General features: G+C 41.0%; 1 pseudogene; it reads left to right on the top strand.

Moving 5' to 3' along the window:
* The first annotated feature begins 7,126 nt into the window (after positions 1-7,126).
* LOC135257611 (V-type proton ATPase subunit C 1-A-like) lies at positions 7,127-23,899 on the top strand (annotated as a pseudogene).
* Positions 23,900-25,240: the final 1,341 nt, after the last annotated feature.

Here is a 25,240-nt window from a genome sequence, read left to right as displayed (position 1 = left end):
ACTCATTGCTAATAAAATAGGATTGTGAAAACTAATAAACTAAATAAACTAATAAAGAATTACAATAAAATATAAATGTACAGCAAGAACACAAAGCCTTTTCATTTATTTTAATAATAAATTAAAAGCCAATTTAAAATAACATGTTTTCAGTTGATTTTTTAAATTACCAATTGAGTCTGCTGTTCTGATGTGTTGTGGGAGAGTGTCAAGGGGGTACAAAGATGGGTACAAAGGGAAAGGAAGGTAATGTTCCACTGAAAGGTTTAACATAAATTGGTGATGGATAGTGACAAAACCCTACAGGCCTGGTTAGCCTTTTTACTTATTAGCACCTGTGAACATGTTAGCCTGGGTCACATACATCCAGGCCATCATTGGGATTCTAAAGCAATAGAGAAATAAAATTTATGCAAAAAAAAACTCAATTTGTATAATCTATATTATATTATTATTGGAATTCCAAACAATGTAGAAAATATATTGTATATGGTTAATGGTTGCCATTTACCGCTGCTAGATCATATTTAGCAATGAAAGTGTAATTCATTTTATGTGAAGATGTGATTTATATTAAAAAACAATTAATTAAGTTTGTCTGTGAAAGATTAAAATGAAATTGTAGGTCATTATGCAGTAGATTATTTTTATTGTTTTGAATAGACATAAGAAAACCATATTGGAAAAAAGACATAAAGCAAATAAAGATGATGAATAACAAAGAAAAAACAAAACAAGAACCAAATTGACACTGGTTTTATAACTGGTTATGCAATACTCTCAAAAGTGTCATTCCTCTTCATCTAAACGTTAAATTGACTGAGATTATTATCATGTAAACAAAAAGTTTAACTATCAAGTCATAACAAGTCTCTCTCTCTCTCTCTCTCTGGAAATGGTGTTTTGCACTTGACAGAGGAACTGGCTTGGCTTTACCTCATTGGCTCACTGATCTGAACCCTTGGCGAATCTTGAAAGAAACGTCACTTTACCCCAAAGACTCTGCTCTGTAGTACGACTGGAAGCTCTGTTGATCGATGACATGACTGTCTGCCGCTATGTTCTATTTACAGTGTAACAGATATGTAGATGAATGTCTTTTCATTTTTAATGTTCTTTTGTTAAACAGTAGTGGTGGACATGAAACAGGGCCACAGGTGTGGTGTGTTTGCAACGGTATGTGAGATGGTTTATGTCAATAAAAGCAATTTCTGATTTAAAAAATAAGACAAAATTCACAAGCAGAAAAATAATTTGGGAAACTTCTGTTTTTGGGAAAACCTGTGTCAAACAATACAATCAGCAGATGGATTAATGTCTGACAATATTGATGCTGTTTTTAAAGTTATTTTTATCCAGTGGGAGTCTTGCACTCATTATTTTTTTATTTATTTGTTATTGGCTTCCGAGAAATTGGAATCCTGAGATTTCGCATAGCATGTCATTGTTGAAAGGTTAGGGGAATACTTCTATCGTTATCAATCATTGAGCAAGTGAGCAAACTGCCAAAATTATTTTGAAAATGAGATTATTGCAAAACTATGAACATAACCAGCCAAACCAGCCTGACTGAATATGACACATTCCCCATTCTATATATTTTTTTTCCTGAAATATTTTTAGTTTGCTGATATTTTGAATAAACAGACACTTATCCTGGGACTTTTGTTTTCTAAAGGGTTAATTATGTGTAAATCAACAGCATGTGAATGTAGCAAGAGAATGACATAACATATATCCTTTGCTTTAGAACCTGTAACAACATACAGTAACAGATGGAATGGTCAAAAAAAACACCAGCCTACTTTTAGCATGAAGTTGGGTGAATGTAATACTTCTAGTGGTAATTTATTAATTATCACTTGAGAGAACATTTGAGTAGTCCTTAGCTAAACAGAACTTACATTATTTTTCAGTAATTCAGTAGATGCTCTAACCCAGAGGGACCTACACAACCTTTATTTATTTATTTATTTATTTATTTTTACAAAGTATACATTTACACAGCTGGATATTTACTGAGGCAATTTCGGTTAAGCCCCATGCTCAAGGGTGCAGCCATCTGGGAACTGAACCTGTAACCTTCAGATTGCAAGTCCAGTTCCCTATCCATTAACCACACTGGAAATATATATCAGTGATTAAGTGTTCTACGTGAAATTAACACAATATTTCACCTTTTTAGTGAATAAAATGCACATGGATGAAAGTCACTGAATGTGCTCATCTTATTCTAACATGAGGTGGACCTTCAGACTCCCCCCTTTATTTATGCACTGGTTCAGCACCAGAGTATAAATGTGCTTAAACTGCTGTGGTGCAAAATTTTGAATTTTATTAAAACTTTGCATGCATTTACGTAGGGTCTGAATATTCCTTTTATGTATTAGCATTGTTTGGTAATCAGATACATCTCATGCAGCCAGATACCCCTTCGCTTTCATGTATTTTAGTTTTAGTTCATGTATTTTAGAAATTGTAAATATAATCGTGCATTACACGGTGTTTGCAGGAATCTGTTTGTCTGCCACACATCTGTGACTTGACAAATTAATTTCTGATCTGCTTGCACATGCTTTTTCTAGAAACACTGATAAACTGCACGGTCAATAAATCTGACAGACATTTGACAGAGGGGAACAGTAACTCAGGCTTCTTCTGGAACAATAGCACTTATCTCCTCTATTATTCTTTATCAGTCCACTTCCAGCTCTCTGCCTGTGGACCACCCAATTCAACCAATTCCTGATAATAACTTTCATCATTGTACGGTTATATCACTTGCATTGTTTAAGTCGGAAATGACCTGAAATAGACAAAGGGGATAAGCAAAAAAGACATGCATCCCTGTCTGTCTAAAACCTCAATGGCCTGATCTGTGGAACGCCTGGAGCTATTTGATAATGTGAGAGTAGTTGGTTAACTTTTAATAATCATTTTAAATAAGTCCGATCAGATTTAATCTAATTGATAATATTTCTAAAGGTTAGCCTGCTAACTCCCTAATCCAACTTCATAAAATAGCTGCTTGACTGTATTCATTGAATCTTTAAGCTGAAAGAGAGACCCATGTGGGTTAGGCTTCTTGTGAAACAAGGAGCTAGGCATTAATGGCAACCTATGCTTAGCGGATATACAATTGCACCCATATATTCAGGATGATCAAAGTAAAGGTGAGACAATTTGTACTTAGCAATGAGAACAGACAGCTTCTTATGCCTGAGAGACACGTGAGCCGTTTGTTGTGAAGATTCTCGAAGTTCAGTACCAGCAAATGTTTGTTTGTCACGCTGGTCAAATACTGTACTTACTGTGTCCTGCCTGTCAAGCCAAGCGTGTATGAATTGATTGATTTTATGAGGTCTGCAGGAATGTTGGTATGTTCAGTATTTTCACATGGATTTGTTGACGGTACAATAAAGTCAGTGCACCCTGACAAAACTTGAGTCTACCTGGAACCAGCCAACCTTTATGATGTGTCTCAAACAAAGGTACAGGTAGCTCCAAATTTTGAGCAGCACAGGATTTTATTAAATTAAACTATTCTCACATCTGCATTATTCCTCTCATGTATTGAAGATGTTTGGATAGGAAAGTTATCCCAATGACTGGTATTGCTGGTGTAAATCCATTGCTGATTGATAAGTAAATTCAAAAATAATGCTGGACTCCAGCCCTCCAAGACCAGGGATCTCCATCCAGGCCATGGATTGTAGGTTAGAATACCAAATTAAGCTGGTATATGAAAACACTTATAAATATATCTCTCACAATGCTTATCAAATCATTTAATAGTTAATAAAAATTTTTTAAAAGGTTCAAAACTGAGTTGATCAGGCACCCGTGGTCCACCCATTGAGTTGCAAATGGAGTGACTTCCTCCAACTCATGCCTGTGTGACTTTGTTTTGATTCTTCAATGGAGAGCACAAGCTTGTCAACTCTCTTCTGAATTGATAACGGAGGTTGCAACAATGAATATGATTGGGAATTCCAAATGGGGAGAAAAGCAATAAAAAAGTAATATGCACAACATGAAGCATAATTATTTTTTGCTGGTCTCTGCTGAGATATGCTGAGTGATACAGAACGCAAGGGAAATGTTCAAACCACTGACGATGCCCTTAAGCAAGTCCCCTGTAATACTTACAATTTGAATTACAGGAAGGCAATGATATGCTTCAAATTCAATCTGATCATTCATATATGTGCATGCCTAAACAATGTCGACAACTCCTGGCTCCGCTGTTCAACAACACCCAACACCCATCCGCAGCAGAATAACTGATTGGAGTGCGCGTACCCAGACATGCCTCGGGCCCTTGGCCTGTGTCCAGCAGTGGGTAGCCCACCCTGTCGTTTGATCTGTGGGGTCGGCTCCAGCCAGTCCCGGCATTGTGTCCTTAAACAATGCACCCCAGACCTACTGAACTCTATAAACATGTCCCTTTGTAGGACTTTCCTCAAATTCTGAGTGGGAGACACACACAGTCAGGATGTAAGGCTACTCCTTTCCAAATTTAGAAAGTCGGTGACTCCTTTAAATCAGTCTCTCCCTAGGCCTGCCCTGGTGGCGGTGGGCCCAGGGGAGAATGGGTGCCTCTTCCCCCAGGGTAGCTTTTTCTGGAGTGGTAGCCAATGGCCTGAAATTTTTGTGTCTTTTGACCTGTGGGCCAGTGTACAATGCAGCTTTCTTGTTGAGATTCAGTGCAATCACTGCTAAGTAAATAAATCCCTGTTTTCATTACAGATGCATAAATACTTGCAGGACATTATATTTGACGCTTGATTAATGTGTCTTTGAGTGATACTAATATGCAAAAAAAAAGCATTTCCTCTTTCTCAGTGTTAAAAATCATTACTACACCAGCTACAGCCCAAGTCCATTTTTTTTCTCAAAATTGACAATTTTTTTACTGGGCCTTCACACTGTGTCTTCTGGCCAGTATAACACAGTTGAGGCTGCATGGCATGCATTAGAAGAAAATTTAGTACTAGTATTTAGCTAATGTTAACACCGCTTTGGTCCAATTGTGTCTCAGCTCCCTCCATCTGGAGGGCAGCAGAGAAAGTGTGTGGTGTGTCATCTAACTGGAATCAATGTTCTCCTATCTTTAATAATGATGAGGTGTTAATCCGTGGGTAGCCTATTAAATTTGGTCAATGACGGCAGTGGCAGTGGTTTTTTACTTTTATTTTCAATTAAGGACTGCCATGAAGACCTAAGGGGTCGATTGACATGCTCCACTTAAAACACATCCATTGCTCAGAATATTACATGGGAATGGGGGCACAAGAGGGCTGGTCACCAAAGTCTATGGTTACATCTTAAAGAAAACATATCTCTCATTGCCAGTTCACTCTAGATGGTGGACAGATATCCCTGTTCTGGACCCAGATTTTTTTCTGGGAGGTGGTTTGGGCCCCTGTCATGCAGTCGTCCAGAAACCCTGACCACCCACAGATCCATTTTAATTCATAGTATGACCTAAAAGGGAGGCTCTTTCCTGGGATTGCAATTTGTACCTTTTACCATGTCATTTGGGAATGGCCTGGGGTGGCCGTGTTCTGGGAGTCTGTACTAAATAAGCTCTTCACCATGCTGACAGGAGCTGTGCCCCTGGTTCTGTCCATGCCAATCTTAAATGAGCTCTCTCAACTTCACTCACAAAAATCTCAAGAGCTTCTGGTTTTGTCTGACAGCTGCTAAAAAGATGGTTGTGACAAGATGGAAACCTTCTCACACTCTAACTCTTTACTTATTTCCGTGAATATATATGGGTGTGTGAGTGGGGTGTGTTGATACGTTGGTGCAGCTGTGTGTGTACGCTTGGTTTTTGGGTGTATATGTGTGGGTGCGTGTGTGTGTACATGTGTGTTTGTGTTTTTTGTAGATGGATGTCTGTATCTATATGGGTATATGTATATATGTAGTGTAAGGAAAAAAGGACGTTTCTCGAACGTGATGAAAAAGTACAAAGTTTATTTCCAATACCGGCAGTGACAAAGCGCACGAATGACACCTTGGATTCAGCAGAGTCAGACTGAACCACGAACCTTTCCAGAGGCTGCTTCTTATATGTTTTTGAAGCTTTGATCAGGAGTGTTGAATACACATACCAAGACGGATGTAGTCAGTTTATGTAACACCTATCAATTAGGCCATAATGTATTGGCTGTCCTGTTGCGATTGAATTAGCACGTCTGTTGGCTTGGATGGTTCCCAATCTCTCACTCCTGGTCGCTATTCTACCATTGTACCAACTGTATTGTGATAATGATAAGATCAAGGGAATGTGTGGCCAGCAGGCATATTGGCATCAGAGACAGATTTCTTACAGTAGTCTATATATGTATGTATATATATGTATGTGTGCATATGTTTATATACATGCTTTCTCACCAATAATATCACCATTATAAATGTTATTATTATTTTTAGTTTTGTTTAAATTGATTATGATTATAATTATTTTGTTGATTTTCCTTGATTTTTCCTAAACTGAATGATGGTATTAAATGACAAGCTCGGTTTTTTTTAAATGTTAACCAATGTGGTTGGTTACAACCATTATATGTATGCTTTTTATTCTATTGCTTAGCTGACTATATACATTACATTACCTTCATTTAACCAGATAGGTCATTGAGAACACATTCTCTTTTAAAGGCTATATGTCTCTATTTCTTTTTGAAATACATTAATAAGATTTGGATTAATAACATTTTGTTTTTAAAGGCTATTAGGATCCATTGATAAAGTAGGTCATTTAAGATTTTAAGTGGCTCTGATGTTAGTTCATATTAAAAGGTAGAATTTAGTAGGGTGATTTCTATTTTTTGGATTTAAAATTAAAATAACTGAATGATGTGATATAACAGGAAGAATTAACCTGATGAATTATAACTCATAATACAACCTCAAACATACAGACAACCTCTTTATATTTTAAAATAATAAGCATCAATCCTTATCAAGGTAAAAGTCATACAACAACACCGACAGGGACAGTAAAACCTTCAAATTCTCAGATTCAGAACGTCCTCCAAACCGTCAGGAGGCGATAACTCACTAAGGTGTACCACCCCGCAGGAGAAAAATCTCTTTTCCCACCTAGTTATGCGCAAACCACCGCTTCTCCGGCATTTGATCAGCTGACTATAAGTGTGGCGCTGTCTTGAAAGACCGAGCTGACAGAAATATTGATTGGCAGTTATGATTTGAACATTATATCTGTCACTTACCACTGTTTATCGTCCCATATACACGACCAGCGTTTCACTGTCATTCAGGTAAGGTGGATAGCTGACATATTCCACCACTATTTCGGGTCATTTCACTGTCGCTGTAGTCAGCTGTCTTGTTATTGTTTTTCAGTCGAGTAGCTAGCTAGTTAGCTGCCAAGCTGCCCTTTGCTTTGTTAGCTAGCTAGCTAATACATTAACTTACTGACGTTACATATGTTCATCGTCAGTTAATGTTTTTTTGACGTATCAAGTAATTTCTGGACTATTTTCAGTTTTTACGTTTATGTAAGATCACGTTTGCTGTCACGGCTTGCCTAGAATTCAAGGTAGTAGCATGTAGCTAGCAAATTAATTTAGCTGTCTAGCTAAAGGAAGTCAAGCCAATTTCATCTCAAGATGGTCATGTTAATATCATTGCCAAATGTCATTTCAGCAGGAACAAAAAGCTAATTAGATTGATTCTGCAGATAATGGATAACTTACTAACGTGAAGTGCTTAATGGTGTATAGCTAGCTAGTTATCTTTCAGTTCTTTGGAGGGACAACATTGCTTGGTAGTTTTGCGAGCGAAATGGGTAATTAATCATGTGATTTATAATTATCCCATTAATAATGTCCATCTTGCTAATAATATTCAGTTTGCAATTGCCAAAAATACAGCCACTCGTGACCCGACGTCATGTCGTTAATTTAGGGAAGTGAAATGGATGGAACCATGCTTTAAAGGGAAGAATTCCAGTGTGACAATTGTACACGAGACTGTAATGACCCTGTGTCATAGCAGGCTAATTTGTACAGACACTGTCCATATATCTAGAGCCCAATTCATTTGGCACCCTACATGACAATGTAGTGCTCCTAGATTTAGACAAATGACTTCTGATGTTGTCTGTAAGAAGGACTCTTCTCCTGTTTTAATATGGAAAGAATATTTATATTACATTGGAATTCATACTCTCGAATACTGGTCACCGTTTTGTATGAGTTCAGAATCAATCCTTGATTCATGTGCAGGTACTTGTCATCTGCTAATCTAGGCATCTGTCATGTCAATACGATGTTCTTAGCTACAGTTTATTTTTTAATTTAAAAAAATGTACATAGCCAAGGTCTGAGACTTAATTTAAACTTTGATGGTAAAACAAACAGGAAATGTTTTGTAGAATTTTATTGGTTGAAAGTCATGAAAGCCATTATGAGGCTGAGAAAAAAGAAAATAAACCGTGAAGACAGGCCAAACCTCTATACTAACCAATATCAACTGTTTGGAACATTATTGAGAACAAAGAGTCTGCTGCTGAGCTCAGAAATCACGCAGAGTCTGGTAAGCCAAGGAAGATCTCTACAGTTGATGACCTAAGAATTCTCACCTTAATGAAGGAAAACCCCCAAACACCAGTCCACCATCAGAAAAACTCTTCAGTAGGCAGGCATGGATGTGCCACTGACTGCTGTCTGCAGCAAACCTCAGGGACAGAATTACAGAGTCCACACTACAAGATACAAACCACTAGGTGCAACTACAGGATGGCCAATTACAGTTTGCTGAGAAGTACCTAAAAGAGCCTGCAGTGTGTTTTGAAAAAGGTCTTGTGGACAGATGACACCGTGAATAACTTGTTTGTCAATCATGGCAAGAGCAAAGTGTGGAGGCCAAAATGAACTGGTCAAGATCCAAAGCATATGACCTCATCTGTGAAACATGGTAGTGGGGGTGTTATGGTTTGGGCATTGATGATTTAACTGCTGATAGCAGCAGCAGCAGAATGAAATCTGAAGTGTACAGAAACATCTTATCTGCTCAAGTTCAAGCAAATGCCTCCAAACTCATTGGACAGCGCTTCATCCTATAGCAAAACAATGATCCCAAACATACTGCTAAAGCATCAAAGGAGTTTTTAAAAGCCAAAAACTGAAGAATTCTTGACTAGTCAAGTCAGTCAGTGGATCTGAATCCAGTTTAACATGTGTTTTATATGCTGAAGAGGAACCTTAAGGCAACTAGACCCCAAACCAAGCTGGAGCTAAAGATTGCTATAGCACAAGCCTGGCAGAGCATTACCTGCTAAGATGGTGATGCCTATGGGTCACAGACTTCAAGCAGTTTTTGCATGCAAAGGATATGCGACAGAGTACTAAACATGACTGCTTTCAGTTACATATCAGTGTGTTCCAAGCATTATGGTGCCCTGAATTGGAGGAGCTGTATATGACAATTTCTACATGGTGAAACCAACATGTATTAAAATGACCCTTTAATTAAAGAACCAAATCAAGAAAAAATGGTCCCAAACTTTGTCCCAAACATTATAGGGCACTGTAATTGAGTGGAGGGATATATCCGTTTCACAGGTGCTTATGGGCCACTGTGCATAGCTTGATGGGCAGCCGATGACGGGACTGAAATGGAGTATGTGCGTTGTGTTTTTACAGTGTCCTCTCTAGTTCCTCCACCCTATCCACCTCACCTGTCTGCAGCTATGACCGAGTTCTGGCTGATCTCTGCGCCCGGGGAGAAGACCTGCCAGCAGACCTGGGACACCATGATGATGGTCACCACCCGCAACAACAACCTCTCCTCCAACAGCAAGTTCAACATCCCCGACCTCAAGGTGAGTCCTGCCCTGCCTTCGATAGGTGTACAAGCTCGGGGGCTTGGACCAGTGCCATTTCAATTCAGTCAATTTGGGAAATGAATTGGAAATTGAATCCATGAATTACAAAGTCGTCAAAAAATCTTTTTTGTAATGTTTGTTTATTCAAAATTCCAAGAGTTCCAAGACAAAATGTACAGGTATACATTTTTTCTCATTTCCTTTATCGAACTAGGTGGCCATACATACTTATTCAGCCCCATCCAGAAAAGCTGTTTTTTTCATGCCTCTTTAATAGCTGAGGCACCCCTTAATAGTCGGCTTTTTAGCTAGCTAGCTAGTTCAGGTGACAAGACCGCTCGCAAAGGCAGCTGATTTTACCGGTTTGTCAGTTGACATTTCTTGAAACGTCAGTTGTATTGAAGAAGTACAGCAGAGGTACGAGACACTGACAGAGATACCTCTGCTACATCTTCATGTCTCCTACAGATTCATTAATGACAGCTGATCAAAGCATCGCTACTGAAAGGGATTGTGGTTAGATTGATTCAGCATGCTTTCTGTAGTCAGCTAAAATATTTTGCGCAAGGTGGTGTGCTGTATTAATGAAGCTATCAACACAAAGTTATCAACATAAGTTGTTCACATTTTACCATCTGCCATACATTTAGTACTCACTGTTTGATAACCAAAATGGTTTTAAGCTGATAATGCAGAAAGCGGAAAAGATAAACGTGGAATTTGATGGGCTTATCTATTAGTTTTTTCAGTTGACAGATTTGAAATTGAATTGACCCCAACCATGCTTGGGGTGCTCACACTTACCCACCATGCATCACGTGATTAAAAACTCCTAGGACTTGACTCCCCCTAGTGACAAGTAATCCAGCAGGCCACTCCTGTCTCCCATGGTGAGCCTCTCACGTCTCACGTGTCATGTGACAAACAAAAATCCCAGGCGGAATGTTTGACTGGGGCCTTCTCTCCTTGAAGCGGCATGTGACTCGGCAGAGCACCTCCAATCTGCGAAGGGGGGGTCACGTGACCTGCCTGGGGTGAGCGAAACAGCCGCATGGGACACAGCGGCCTCCTGGAACAGTTTGTAACGCATGACGAGGTCCCGACAAAAGAGGCGCCACGCTAAGCGCATAGACCCTGGCCGTCACTGCCGGCTCATTAGCTCTCAGATGTCGCTAATAAAACAAGCAGAGCCCCCGTTTGGGCAGCTCCGCTAATGCGCCCCTGATCAAAGGGAACGCGAGCGCCCCATTATAGCGCCACGTTATTTTCTTCCCCGACAGGTGGGGACGCTGGACATCTTGGTTGGGCTGTCTGATGAGCTGGCCAAGCTGGACTCCTTCGTTGAGAGGTACGTAAGGCCGAGAAATGTGCTGAAACCGCGGAGTCTCCCAGCCTCGCACAGACAGAGCTCCGCTTCTCCTCCGGTGATCGAGGGCTGCCTTGCGTTCCCCTCCCGGATTCAGCGAGCGCTCTTGTTTGATTTGGACGAGCCTGAGTCTCGTGTGCCTTTTCGGGCGTGGAGACGGCCTGGTTCTCAGCGTCCCGTCAACCCAGACCCCTTTAATCCTTCTCCGCCCTGCGCGCAGATGAGGAATTTCAGGGAGCGGTGTAGCTATGCTGCCCGCAGGCCGAGGTTAGCGATTTGCAGTTTGGTGAGGATTCGGCGATTTTGCTGTACCATAATATTTAGACTGATCATCAGTGTGCTTTTGGAAGTTTCACTTCTCTATTTATAAACCCTGGCAGGCTTGTTAGCCGTAAATCATTCCCAAAACCCCTCTTTTCCTTTGTGAGGGAACTTCATGGTTGCTTGAGAAATGCTTGCTGTGGTAGCTCAGTGTCTTTTTTCCCCTCCTTTTTCCCTCCTCTTTTTCTCAAAGCCAGCGGCCTCTATTTAAAAACAAATTGGAGGACAGATGCGAGCATTTGATCCAGCGTTTTTTGGATGTGACCTTTAAAGTGAGCGTGGTTGACGCAGAGGTCCTTCAGTGTGCGGCTGGATGGAGCCACCAGGGCCGTGATGTGGCCAGTCTGGGGCACGGGGGGGGGCGGTTTGAGCACACAATCCCAGAGTTCAAAGCGCAGCTGAGAGAGAGAAGAGGGCCATTGAGAATGTTGGGAAAAAATCTCTTAACTGCCATGAACTGAGGCAATATTTCAGAGCAGAATAAAGAATAAGACACAAAGTCACAAAGCATGGGCATCTCTCAGTGATTATTCATATAAAATAATTTACTGGCCTTTTAACATGAACTTGCTCCCCATTTTTATTTTCAACACATTTGGAAGGACTGGTTGGTCAGTCTGGGATGTACATCCATATATGTTGTTTATCCTCATGGTGGTGGTGTTTTTGCTCCAGAGAATTGCAGAGCCAACGCACCGTTGTCAGTATACTCAAGTCAGTATACTCCAGAACATTGGGGGGAACACAGTGATTACAAGGCAGCTATTAACATCGTTGGCTGTTACATATGCAAATTTCATGCCAGGAATCTGAGCAAATTTTGTTGTCTTTAAAATTTTTGTGTGATTGATCATAAAGATGATGATTTCCTTGCACAAGTTCAGGAACACCTTCAAAAGTATTCCAGTCACGACCCTGACGATGCTACCATGGGACAGTTCAGTGATGAGATGAGAAAATAAAGTTGAACTCTGCCCCCAGCCAATCAATCGTGATTTACCCAACCACATGATATATTGATGGACCAATTGCAGACAGCCTCCTGGTGGACTGTTTGTGAACTGTTTGTGCTGGGGGCTTGCTCACACCACATTGTACAAACTCAGATCTTATTGATTGTTTCTTGTTTGAAACATGTTGTGTTTTTTGCAAAGTTCTGTTTCATTTTGAGTGTACAGGTGCCTTGAACCAAAGGAGTTTCTAATGCTCAATGGTTCAGTTACTTTTCAAGATTTTGTATAATATATGCTGCTTTCTTTATTTTTAGAATTTTTAATTGGAGATATCTTATGGGTTAAATTTAAACTTCTGAAACAGGATGTTTGGGGTTGCAAGTAAGACATCGAGGCTGATATAACATACTTCACTTGCATTTCTAATGCTTTGGACCGCACTCGACAAGCGAAACGCTAAACGTCTGGTTTCTGAAAGTATTCCCTCTTGTGGAAGTGGTGAGTGGAAATGCAGGAGGGCAGAACATTTAACAAATTAGACTGCTGCCATGGAAACACAGGAGGACACTTTGTGTGTAGCTTGTGCAGGCAGGCTGTGTGCTGACCACAGTCGGCACTGGCATGGCTAAGATGTGAAACCAGTAGGTCCCACTGTAGCAGTGCCATAACAGGATGAGACACCCAGCTGCCCCTCTTCTTTTTAAAACTGGTTTTAATTGAGGTTGAGCATTGTTAATGGTACTTTTTGACTCAGGTCGTGTGTTTTGCTGTTGGTTGTGCCTGAGGCGTGTCTTTGACCTGTTGGCAGCGTGGTGAAGAAGGTGGCCCAGTACATGGCAGACGTGCTGGAGGACAGCCGAGACAAAGTGCAGGAGAACCTGCTGGCCAATGGAGGTGAGCCAGTTACGCTGCACGCACCTGCTCCCAATGCCACTGTGAGGCTATATATGCCACTATTATGAAGTGTGAGGAGGAGTGGATATGATTCAGCCAGCATTAGCTCACTAAGTAGTGAAGTAGTGTTGTCTTGCTGATGCCTAGGTAGACTGCTGCACACTATAGTTTTCTGCTTAGCTAGCTAACTAGCAACCTCACATTGCAACCTGATAAGGGTCCAACTAGGCTAGCTCTTTTTTTTATCAGAAGTACTGTGCTGTTGGCATGGGTTTGGGCAAACCTCTGATGAGCAGTATCACTGATCCAGTCGGATGTGTTGCTGTCTGTCCAGTGGCTTCCACTTCTCCAACCTACATTTAAAAGTGGTGACAGGCAGTGGTAAACGTAGCAACTCTGGCTGACTTAAGGCCATCCAACACCATCAAAAAGAAGCTGTTGTTATAATTCCAATCAGTTTATGGCCATTATTGGCTAATTCATTTTACATTTACATTTATTAATTTAGCAGATGCTTTTATCCAAAGCGACGTACAAAAGTGCAATATTGTAATTTAGTTACGCAACCAAAATAAACAAGGTGCGGCCTAATGGACAATAATATTAAAGGAACATTTCCAAGAGAGAACAATTCATTTCTTAGTAAATGTAGACTTTTGCCAAGTGGAATGTGAAGTCTTTTGCTTCATGTATATGTGAGGGGTTAATGATTTTACCCAGACTTAAGCTATTGGGCATTGCCTCAGTGACTTTATTGGCTGAGCCAACTCTGAACTGCAGATCTGTAATTTGGATTTAGTCGACTTGCCTACGTGTGGTCTGAATTATTTCATAGTACGACAGCTTTGGGCTAATCCTCGAACCGCATTTAGAATAGAATAACTTTATTTTTCCCGGGGGAACTTCAGGCTGATTTGGGTTTGCAGATGCCCTTACCCAGGGGCTCTTACACATTGTACATTTTTATCATATTTTACATATTCTTTTTTCATATTATATTTGACTGAAGCAATTCAGCTTCTTGCTTTGCTCAAGGGTGCAATGGCAGATGCCCCACCTGTACAGGATTTATACAATGACAAGGCTAACTTTTAACCGGAAATGATCACGTTTGAGTGTTCAGCACCACCATGAAAGTTGTTCAATTCAAAGGTGTTACCATGACCTTTCTGTGGCATGTTTTCATCACTGCCCAATCCCCAGAAAATGTGGGAGCTTTGCAGTTAGGAACTGTATTTTGAACACTTCCTCTGTGCAGTGTTGAGCTTGTTCATCCCCCATTTTCAGATGTGAATATCTAAACTGCATTGTCGCCTGCGTCATATCGTCAGAACAAACTGACTGGATTATAATTCTTCACAATGATTTATCATCTTTGTAATGGACGGGGTGGTAATCGGTTAGTTAGGTGGTGATGCTGATAAAATGCAGTTAGCAGAGGTTTTTGCTATTTTTATTTAGGAGAGTGTTCCATGTGTGAAACAAGTCGTATGCAATATTTTCATTAGTGAGTTTGAGTAACTGTGAGGAAGAATGTGTGTTTGTGGGAGGGTGCGCTTGTGTGGATGTTTTATGTACTTGTACTTAAATTAAGGCTTCCATTTTTGTTACTGTGCTCTTCAGTAAATGTCAGATTCCTTGTGATCATATTCAGGTGCGACTCCAGCTTGAAATGTGTGAGTACATATCATTAAATTGCCCCAGTGCTAAATCCTGAACTTTTCGCTTTACTCTGAAACAATAACAGTTTTTTCCTAATTAATAATTGGTTTGCCATGATTTTTGTTTTTCATTCCAGTGGATCTGGTGACCTACATCACACGGTTTCAGTGGGACATGGCAAAGTACCCCATTAAACAGTCACTGAAGAACATCTCTGAGATCATATCCAAAGTGAGTCTTATTATGGGATGTGGATGCTTGTGTGCTGTATTTGATGTTTGTGTACATTATGTTTGTGCACACGTGCTGAGCCTCGTCTTGCTCTGCAGCAAGTATCACAGATTGACAATGACCTGAAGGCCAGAGCGTCAGCCTACAACAACCTGAAGGGCAACCTGCAGAACCTGGAGCGGAAGAATGCGTGAGTACCTGCAGCGTGCTGCGACAGAGTGTGTGTGAGAGTGTGTGTTTGTGTGTGAGAGTGTGAGTGTGAGTGTGAGTGTGAGTGTGAGTGTGAGTGTGAGTGTGAGTGTGAGTGTGTGTGTGTGTGTGTGTGTGTGTGTGCGAGTGTGAGTGTGTGTGTGTGAGAGTGTGAGTGTGTGTGTATGTGTGCGGTGCGTGTGTGTGCGTGTGTGTGTGTGTGTGGTGTGGTGTGGTGTGTGTGTGTGTTGTGTGTGTGTGTGAGTGGTGATGGTGATGTGTGTGTGTGAGTGTTGAGTGTGAGTGTGAGTGTGTGTGTGTGTGAGTGAGTGTGTGTGTGAGTGAGTGTGTGTGTGAGTGTATGAGTGTGTGAGTGATTGAGTGTGTGTGTGTGTGTGTGTGTGTGTGTGTGAGTGAGTGTGTGTATGAGTGTGTGAGTGTATGAGTGTGTGAGTGATTGAGTGTGTGTGTGTGTGCGTGTGTTCGAATGTTTAATGTTGAATGTGTAGTGTTATTTTGTGCCCATTCTTTAATGTTCAGTGAGTTATTTGTATCCCAGGTTAGCCTGGCCTGCTGATATTGTGAAGAAAGAAGATTTTGTGCTCGACTCTGACTACCTTGTTACAATGCTGGTAGTTGTACCAAAGTAAGTATAGTCAAGCTGTTAAGAATGTTGAGATAACCATTGAAAATCGGGAAAATACCCGCAAACCTTAAGCTCTGTGCCTTTCACAAGAGCATGTTTTTCAGTCCATTTCACACTGTGTAAAAACAAGGGGATTTTTATAGTGTATGTGCAACTGGAGCGACATACAGCATGGACACTGTACCCTGTATTGACAACGCTTGATTTGGAAGTTTATGGAAAATATGTAATATTTCCTGCCCTCTTGTGGCAAGTAAGAGTAGCAGTGTAGGAACTGGTGTTTTGAAAGACTTTCACTGGTGGCTTGATTATTTGATTATTTTTTATCTTAATTCTCTTTTCATTTAGTAGGAGTTTTCTTGCTTGGGCATTTTTGTTTTTATCTTGCAGCTCTTTCCTTGTCGATTCATGTGTTTGTGTTAAACCAAAGCCTTCAAACAAATATACCTCCTCTTCAGGGCAAGTTATGCTGACTGGCAGAAGACTTATGAAACTCTCGCAGAAATGGTGGTGCCTCGATCCACTAAGTGAGTATTGACACACAATGAAGCACATGATTGGTTTTGCTTGCTAGACAGGTTGTAATGGAGGACCATTCAACGTCTGCAGGTAGTGAGGTGCACATCTTGAAGGGAATGTTTATGTTAAATGAGTTGAGTTCACTGTGAGCACATTTCAACTGCTTTAAACATATTGCTATAAAAATTCCTTGTACAGCTTGATGGATTTGTCTTTATTTTTATGGAGGGTTCTTCTGAAGGCCTGGGAATGTTGACGTAACAGCTAAGAACCTAAAGCACCTGCTTCCCCGTGGGCAAGACCAGAGGCTTCTGTCTGTTACTGCTCCGCAATTGGTGCTCTTTAGTACTCAATTACTGGTTTTTATCTGTGAGTGCCAGCTGTTTCCCGAAATCCTCAGAAAAACTCAATTGGCTGGGCACAGAGGAACATGCGTATAATTAAACCTGTCTTAGACAAAGTCTTGCAGCTGTTAAGCCTATTTTTATTTGTTTTGGATCGGGTAAAATCAATCGCTCTTATTTTCTGAATGTATATCAAAAAATGATTTGCTGTATGCCAGGAGTATGAAAATGTTACACAGTGCAGCCTCACATGGCAGCCTCAACTGTACGTACTCCACTGTGTGTAGGCTTAGATTTGGGAGCAGTGTGGCAGTACATGATCCCCTAGGTTGTAAGTGAAATTCTGTACCAAAAAGGCAATGCACTAGAGAAATGAGTCCCCTAGAGCCAGCCTCTGAACCCTGCTCCTCTCATTTTTTCGCTGCTTACGGTACACATAGCAACGGTAACCATGGCGGGCGAAACCCTGCGATGGGTTCGATTTAGGGCAGAGACCAGCGGGGTCTTGCGCTTTATTGAATCTGCATTAAGGTTGCGTCGCCGCGGGAGCGGAGTCAGCGGTCTGCCCAAGAGCCGGGTTCCTGTTCCCCTGTAAATACGTGACTCCGGTTTGGCATTTTCAAATTGTGCTAATTGTGAGTACAGCAGGAAAACAGCATTTCCTGGAACATAGGACCGCGGGTTCACGCGCTCGCAGCGAGCCCCTTAACGCCCACTGACACGTAATGGCCACTCTGAACCTGAGCACAGCGGCCCAACTAACGGTGCTGACACAGGGAAATGTGAGCAAATTAAAAGTAAACAAACAGGTAAAAACTGCTTTCCTAGTTATCGGTCACCGGTGTTCTGTCGTTTGTCCTCTTCCGTGGCTCTTCCCTTGTTCTCAGTAAGCCGGTGGAACACTCATTATTAGAACAGTGTCAGCAGAGGCTGGGACCGGAGGAAAAAAGCACCAGGGGAGGCAGACTGAGGGCCATTGTCCTCTTATTTTCACCAGCCGCTTCTGGCCTCGTCACCTGGTTGTTCATCGCCAGGGAGACATTGGCCGTCACTCGAAAGTGCTCCATAGAGATTTGTTTTTACGATCGTTCTTTTAATGTGTGTGCTTTTTGAAGGGGCCTACACGCCTGATTGCCTAATTTATGTGCTAATGATTGAAATGTGTGTACATGACTGAGAGTTTTGAATTGCGTCTGTCCCCCTACCCCCACACCCACCTGCAGCCTGCTGTTTGAGGACCAGGAAAGTGGTCTCTTCAGCGTCACCCTCTTCAGAAAGGCCATCGATGACTTCAGACACAAGGCCAGAGAGTTCAAGTAAGAGACTAGCTTCGACTCTCTCAGTCACGTTGTGCTCTGGAGAGTGCACTCTTCTTGCACTTCATATATACATATTCACACAGCTGAGGCAACATGAAATGAACCAGTGTCTGGAAGTAGCAGACAAATACATGTGAATAACAGTAGTTTGTACCCTGGGTCGGTACGTACAGAAAATGGTATGATAATGGAAATTTCATATAACTACAACAGAAATATATTTCTGGTCTCCACATAGATTTTGTGAGTCTAGAGGCCCTGGAAGATTGAGTTAGAGTTGGTGAGATTTATTTCCTGCAGTCTCATAGATACAGATCAGTTTTAGTGTTGTGATGGAGGTCTGTGGTTGAGCCGGCTTGAGTCATAGAGTCAAGATCATGATTCCTCTGAAGTACCATTCTGAGCATTGGGATATTAGCATAGCACATCTTTGGATGTTGGGTGGATTTATCCTGTATCACAGTATCAGTCTGGTCAGGCTCATAGTACCATAAGCTAGTGAGTGTCACAAGTGAGGCTAGGGTGGAGGTGATGCTGGAGGAGATACTACTAATGGCTAACTTGTTCCCGCCCTGTCTCAGGTTTACTGTACGGGACTTCCAGTACAACGAGGTAGAGATGAAAGCTGACAAAGAAGAAATGACACGGCTCTCCACAGACAAGAAGAAACAGTTTGTAAGTATTGCTCTCTTGAAGAGCACTGTTGAGGAAAAAATGTTTTAGAAGAATAATTGTATGTAACATTATATAGTCTTTCCATATGTTTGTGCTTTTTAAACTCATTTTCATCAAGGGTGCCAATAATTATGGACCTGACTGTACATTTCTCCAAGGGGTGCAAATGTTTATGTGTACCTTGGGGTTTTCATGAGGAAAATTATTCCTGCAAATGCAGCTCACGTTGCTTAAGATTCCTAGATTCGATCAATATTTGTTTTTAACTTTGACTTGAAAACGATGTCCTAAAGTGCCAAATGTTGGTAAGAATGGTCTTTGGAGGATGAATAATTTGGGGTCACCCACCAAGCTGGCCAGTAACTTTTTATGAAACCGTAACTTAATGTTTGGCTTAAACCTCTATATTTTTAGGTTAAACTCAATATGTTAAAAAAAGAGTTAATTTTGGACCCTGCTTAAAAATGAGTGGGACTTTTTATTCACAAATAAAGGTTGGTGTGTTCGGCTGTTTGCACGATTGCTAAACTCCAAAAACTGTAAAAAAAAAAAAAAAAAAAAAGAATGCACACTTGCTTTTAAGTTAAGGACAGATGTTGATCGAATTCAGACCTACTTCTCCAGCTGATTTAATCTGTGTAGTTTTGTGAGTACAGACTCTAGAATTGTATTCTGAAATGGAAAGTGCCTGCAGCTGTGATGCACACTTCTGAGAGCAGGACGTGCTGAGTGTGCTTTGCTTCTTCTCCGCAGGGTCCACTGGTGCGATGGCTGAAGGTGAACTTCAGCGAAGCCTTCATCGCTTGGGTCCACATAAAAGCGCTTCGGGTTTTTGTGGAGTCGGTCTTAAGGTAAAGAGCTGCACGTCACTTTTTGGAGGGAGAGTGGGTGGGTGCTGGGGGAGGGAGAGTGGATAGCTGCAGGGGGAGGGAGAGTGGGTGGCTGCAGGGGAGGGCGAGTAGGTTGGTGCAGGGTGAGGGAGAGTGGGTTGGGGGAGGGAGTGTGGGCGGGTGCAGGGGAAGTGAGTAGGTTGGTGCAGGGTGAGGGAGATTGGGTGGGGAGGGAGTGTGGTGGGTGTTTGGGGGGAGGGGGGAGAGTGTGGTGAGTGTTGGGGAGGGAGTGTGGGTGGGTGTTGGGGGAGGGAGATGTGGGTGGGGGAGGGAGTGTGGGGGGGGGTGGGGGGAGGGAGTGTGGGTGGGTGTTGGGAGAGGTAGTGTGGGTGGGTGTTGGGAGAGGGAGTGTGGGTGAGTGTTGGGAGAGGGAGTGTGGGTGGGTGTTGGGGGAGGGAGATTGGGTGGGGGAGGGAGTGTGGATGGGTGTTGGGGGAGGGAGAGTGGGTGGATGCTGTGGTCAGTGAGTGGGTGCTGGGGTGCTGGGTGAAGGCCTGACGTTGTTTATGCTCTTGTCATCCACAGATATGGGCTTCCCGTCAACTTCCAGGCCATGCTTCTGCAGCCTAACAAGAAGAACATGAAGAAGTTGCGGGAGGTTCTGTACGACCTGTACAAACACCTGGACAGCAGCGCGGCCACCATCATCGATGTGAGTTACTATAGTAACCAGAGAACCAGGAGAAGCTCTTACCAGCACCACACCTGTGGAGGGAAACAGCAATCTTAACCCAGTGCATAGACTCAACAGCTGTGCATGTGTATTCATAGGCTTAAACCAAGTGACTTTTCTAGCACACTCCTCAATATCCAATTAGATGCCATATAACAACTGAATTTATTACACGGCTGTATGATGAAATATATTTGAATTGAATTTTTTCTACTCCTGTTGGCTATAAGTAGTGGTCTATAATTTCAAATGGAAGTATGTCTTCAGAATTATAAATATCAAAACCTGAATATTACTTAATTAATGCTGTACGTATTCACTCCCTTTGTATTAACAACCCAAACTGGGCCAGGTGTATTCTGTTTTCTTGATAGCTCACATGAAATACTGTAACAAGGTCCACCTGTGTGGATTTTGTATTCACCTCTGTTCAACTGCATGATTGCAGAATAAATATTACCAGCTTTGTGAGGTATCACAACTGAAATAGTAGATCAGATCAGACATGCTTTCATGAGAACCAAGGAGCTGCCCATCGAACTTCAAGAAGTTCTCTTAAACAATTTAATCCATCAAACCACCCATCTGTACACATGGGTGTGACCTGTTTTTTAGTTGGTTGTTCAATACTGTGCAGACAATGAGCATTTAGCTTCTTAGCTGTCAGTTCCTCAGGACTAGAACAAAGAGAACAATAGCCAAACAAAATTGGGTCTTGTGGTTTCCTGTAATCCACCTCTTTTCCTTTTTGCAGGCACCCATGGACATCCCGGGTCTGAACCTGAGTCAGCAAGAATACTATCCATATGTGTACTATAAGATTGACTGCAATCTGCTGGATTTCAAGTAGAGCAGTGCTCATTTCCCTACGCCCGCAATCCATCCCATACTTGTTTGAAACTAATTTACTTCCAAGCCTCTTTCTCTCTACCCTCTCTTTCTTTTCTTTTCTCTGTCATGCTTGCTCAATATAGGGTGATTCAACCCTCCATTCTTCCATAGTCATTCCTTCTGCTACTTCAACAAGGGGAAGGGCAGCTGTGTTGTACCAATTAGTTTGATATATATTTAGTGGTCCAAGCCTCCCAGATGTTTGAACCCTATTGTCTCTGCCAGGATTATAAAAATAATAATAATTCAACATTCAACTTTTAGCTAGTATGGTAGGCTGGTTTGGCTGGCTGAACTCTTGCCTCAGCGAAAATATTGCACAGATTGGCCACCTGGTGGCAACACAGTGCACATGACAAAATTGTGGCATTCAAAACCCCAGCTCCTGTGTCCCCTTTGAATGGTGTACAGCATTTGTTATATAGGTTCCTCTGCTCACAGGGTACAAAATTACATCAAGAAGCCTGCCATATTGGATTCCTGCAGTAATGCAAAAAACGCTTAAAGTGCTTCTTCTGAAAAAAACGGACCGTTTCAGTCAAAATTTGACATGGTGCATTAGTGTTTTGAAATGACTTTTCTTTTGGTTTCATCAAAGGATGACCGATGAGTACCGTGGTAAAGATTTTGAACCTGCTGCTTGATTGAGATCTTCATTTGACACATGTACAGTATGTGTGTCCTAAGGATCATTGACATTTTGAATTGGCTGCCATGTTGGAGTATTAGTAAGTAGCCATTTTCTTATTTTCATAGTTTGGATCTAACCGTAAGCGTGATTCTTATGAACTTGGAGTGCATGTCCCTGTGGCTACTCAGTGATTCTACAGCGCCTGTCGAATTTGCGGTATATAAACAGTTTGTAATTCCTGTTCCATTTCACATAGAGGCTTTTAATCAACCTCTAAACATCCTGCTCCTCATGGAAAACAAATCTGCTCAATCTGTACATCCCAGTGTTTACCCTTGAGCCCTCAACATCTAAAGTCTGTGGACTCATGTATTGTCAGTGATGTATTTCTTTCATAATGCTTTTTCACCAGAGCTTGAGTGCGTGCCTCTTTCGCATTATACTGTAATGGGGACAGGCTTTATGAGAACATAACCCATGTTTTTGCCTCAATACGCTTCATTTAAATGAATGATTGTAATTGTTTCTTTGTCCTGAATGTCATGGTGTGGTAAAGAATTATGGGCAGATCTCTTTATCGGTGTCGAGTGGTGTGGACTTCATAAACAGGGTCATTAGGGGCTCGTTTAGGTCATGTGCAGCCCTGTGACACTTACAGACTACTTATATGGGACAACTCTGAACCCTTTCTCACTTGAGCGAGAACTTTCATTGAAAGGCAGACTTGTCTTAGTATTCACCATACCGGACCTTCACCATAATAGATTTTTTGGCATTTTTAATTTTCTGAAAAAGACTTAAATGCTTCTACTTCTACAGAAATAAACTATTTTGCACAAAATTAGGCATGGTGAATATATGAACTTATCTCTTTACAGGTATTATCTCTCTTGCGGTTATGTCCAAAGATGACGAAGTGACAAGCCAATGAACATGTTGGCATAGCTTATCAAAAAAATGCTAATAAATCCAAAATGGTGCAAAGAATTTGGTAGGTGTATTCACACTCACGTGAAGATATCACCCTGTCTGCAATGGCCTAATCAAAGCACATGGGGGTGCCATAGAGCTCCATATTTTATTAAAAATATTTTTAAATTCCATTTGTCCATTCCCATCGGCATGAACAGAAATTGGTTCTTGCAGCTACATTATATATGTTTTTTTTATTTGTTTACAGTTTATGTATTTTAATAACATGATCAAGTTATTTAAATATCTGCTCAGAGAATCAAAATCTTTGTGGCCACTTCATTCATAATGAAGAATATTGCTTTGTAATCATTCCACTTCTGTGCCATTGTGGAGTTAGAGGATGCCCCCTTCACAGACATTGCTTAAATATTCTTTACCCCCTGGAAAGGGAAATTTGTTTGTTGGTATTTTTTCCTACAGTGTGATTGGCTATAGCAGATTTAGCCTGCTACATTGTTCAGTATGATCAACAGTTGAGTTGGCTTGACTTGAGCCCCACCTGCACAAGATTATGATTTATGACAACTTAACTGAACATTGTAAAAGCAGATCCCCAAAATTGGCAACTTCTCTCACTTCAGAGTCAGCCTGGCCAGGCTCACAGTACTGTATGGTTATGAGCCGAACAAGTGAAGCTACTGTTTATGTGAGGGGGTAGGTCTTTTATCCTGTTCTCTTAACACATTTGTTGCCTCTCATAAGTAGTGGTTCTCTTAAATGGCAAATTGTTTTACAATGAAGCAATATGTGTATTGTCTCATATCTGTACATTTGGTGTGTAAAGGACAAAAATGTGCGAGCACTGTCCATAGTCCATACCATGGATGAAAATAAACTAAATGGATATATTAAGAAGTATTGCTTGTTCTGGTTCATTCTTGTGAAAATTCATAAATGGTTTAGGAGTCTAGTAAATGGTAGTTAAGTCGAAACTTTTTGTAACAGTTTTCATGTATATGTAGAAACCATTTTCTATCTATAAGGTACAGTGTGTTGTTATGTTACTGTTATCCTTTGGAACATATACTGCCAAGGTCATATAAATAAGTATAGAAAGGCATAGAAAGATTGGTTTAAAAAAACTCAAGATTGAATCTGTTGGGTTGAGGCATCTAATGGAGCATACAGTGAAATGTCTTGTGTCAGTTAGTGTTAATTGAAGTCTCAAAAGATAACATTCCAGTGTGGGACCAGATGTTATCTATTAAGAGTTGAATTAATAAACAAAAAAAGTTGAATAATGGGGATATTAAAAATATTTTTTTAGCAATATACAGGTACACTCCTTATGATCTAAAGAAAGTATTAATTAGTTAATATAAAGAAAATAGGTATGAGCAGATGGAACATCCTCAATGAATCCTTCGCTGTATATTAAATCTTTTAGATGTGCAATGAGCTATTCTTATTTTTATATTGTGTTTTTACTGCTTTTATAAATTTACATTACATTACATTACATTACAGGCATTTGGCAGACGCTCTTATCCAGAGCGACGTACAACAAAGTGTATAACCATAACCAGGAACAAGTATGACGAAACCCCTAGAGAGAAGTACTGGTCCAAGTACAGGGAACAACCGCATAGTTCAACTTGGACCCTGATGGTTAAACTGATTAACACTAACAACGAGAACGGCAACAACGCAATCTATAGAAAAATAAAAATAAATTAAAATACAAGTAGTCGTTAAGACAGTTGATGCGCCTAAGTCACCTATGAAACAGCTGCCTAGTTACAACCCTAAGTTTAGTCATTTACAGGGGGGAAGGGAGGGATGGGGAGAGGTGCAGCCTGAAGAGGTGGGTCTTCAGTCGTGGTTTGAAATGGGTCACAGTCTCAGCTGTTCTGACCTCCACAGGGAGGTCATTCCACCACCATAAATCTCTCTCCAAATCCAAATAATTCCAAGGCTTTACATATGCCCAGTTCAATTAAATATTTTGTAAAATTCAAGCAAACAGAATAAAGCTCTCACCATGCACAAAATATGAATAATCAAGAATAACAAAAACTAATCTGATATTGCTGATTATGTTTCTGAAGGTCATGACTCCTGACTGCATTTTGTCTATTACATCATTGAGAAGTCATTTATATCCTTTTCGCTAGAGGTATTAGCAATGACTTTGTAATTGCATTTTTAAATGCTTACCTGTCACCAATTATTAAGAGATATAGAGTGAGCATTATGAAT

This window comes from Anguilla rostrata, chromosome 1 (genome assembly GCF_018555375.3).
Source record: "Anguilla rostrata isolate EN2019 chromosome 1, ASM1855537v3, whole genome shotgun sequence".
In the NCBI taxonomy this organism is placed as follows: Eukaryota; Metazoa; Chordata; class Actinopteri; order Anguilliformes; family Anguillidae; genus Anguilla; species Anguilla rostrata.
This window is presented reverse-complemented; position numbering and strand designations above follow the sequence as displayed.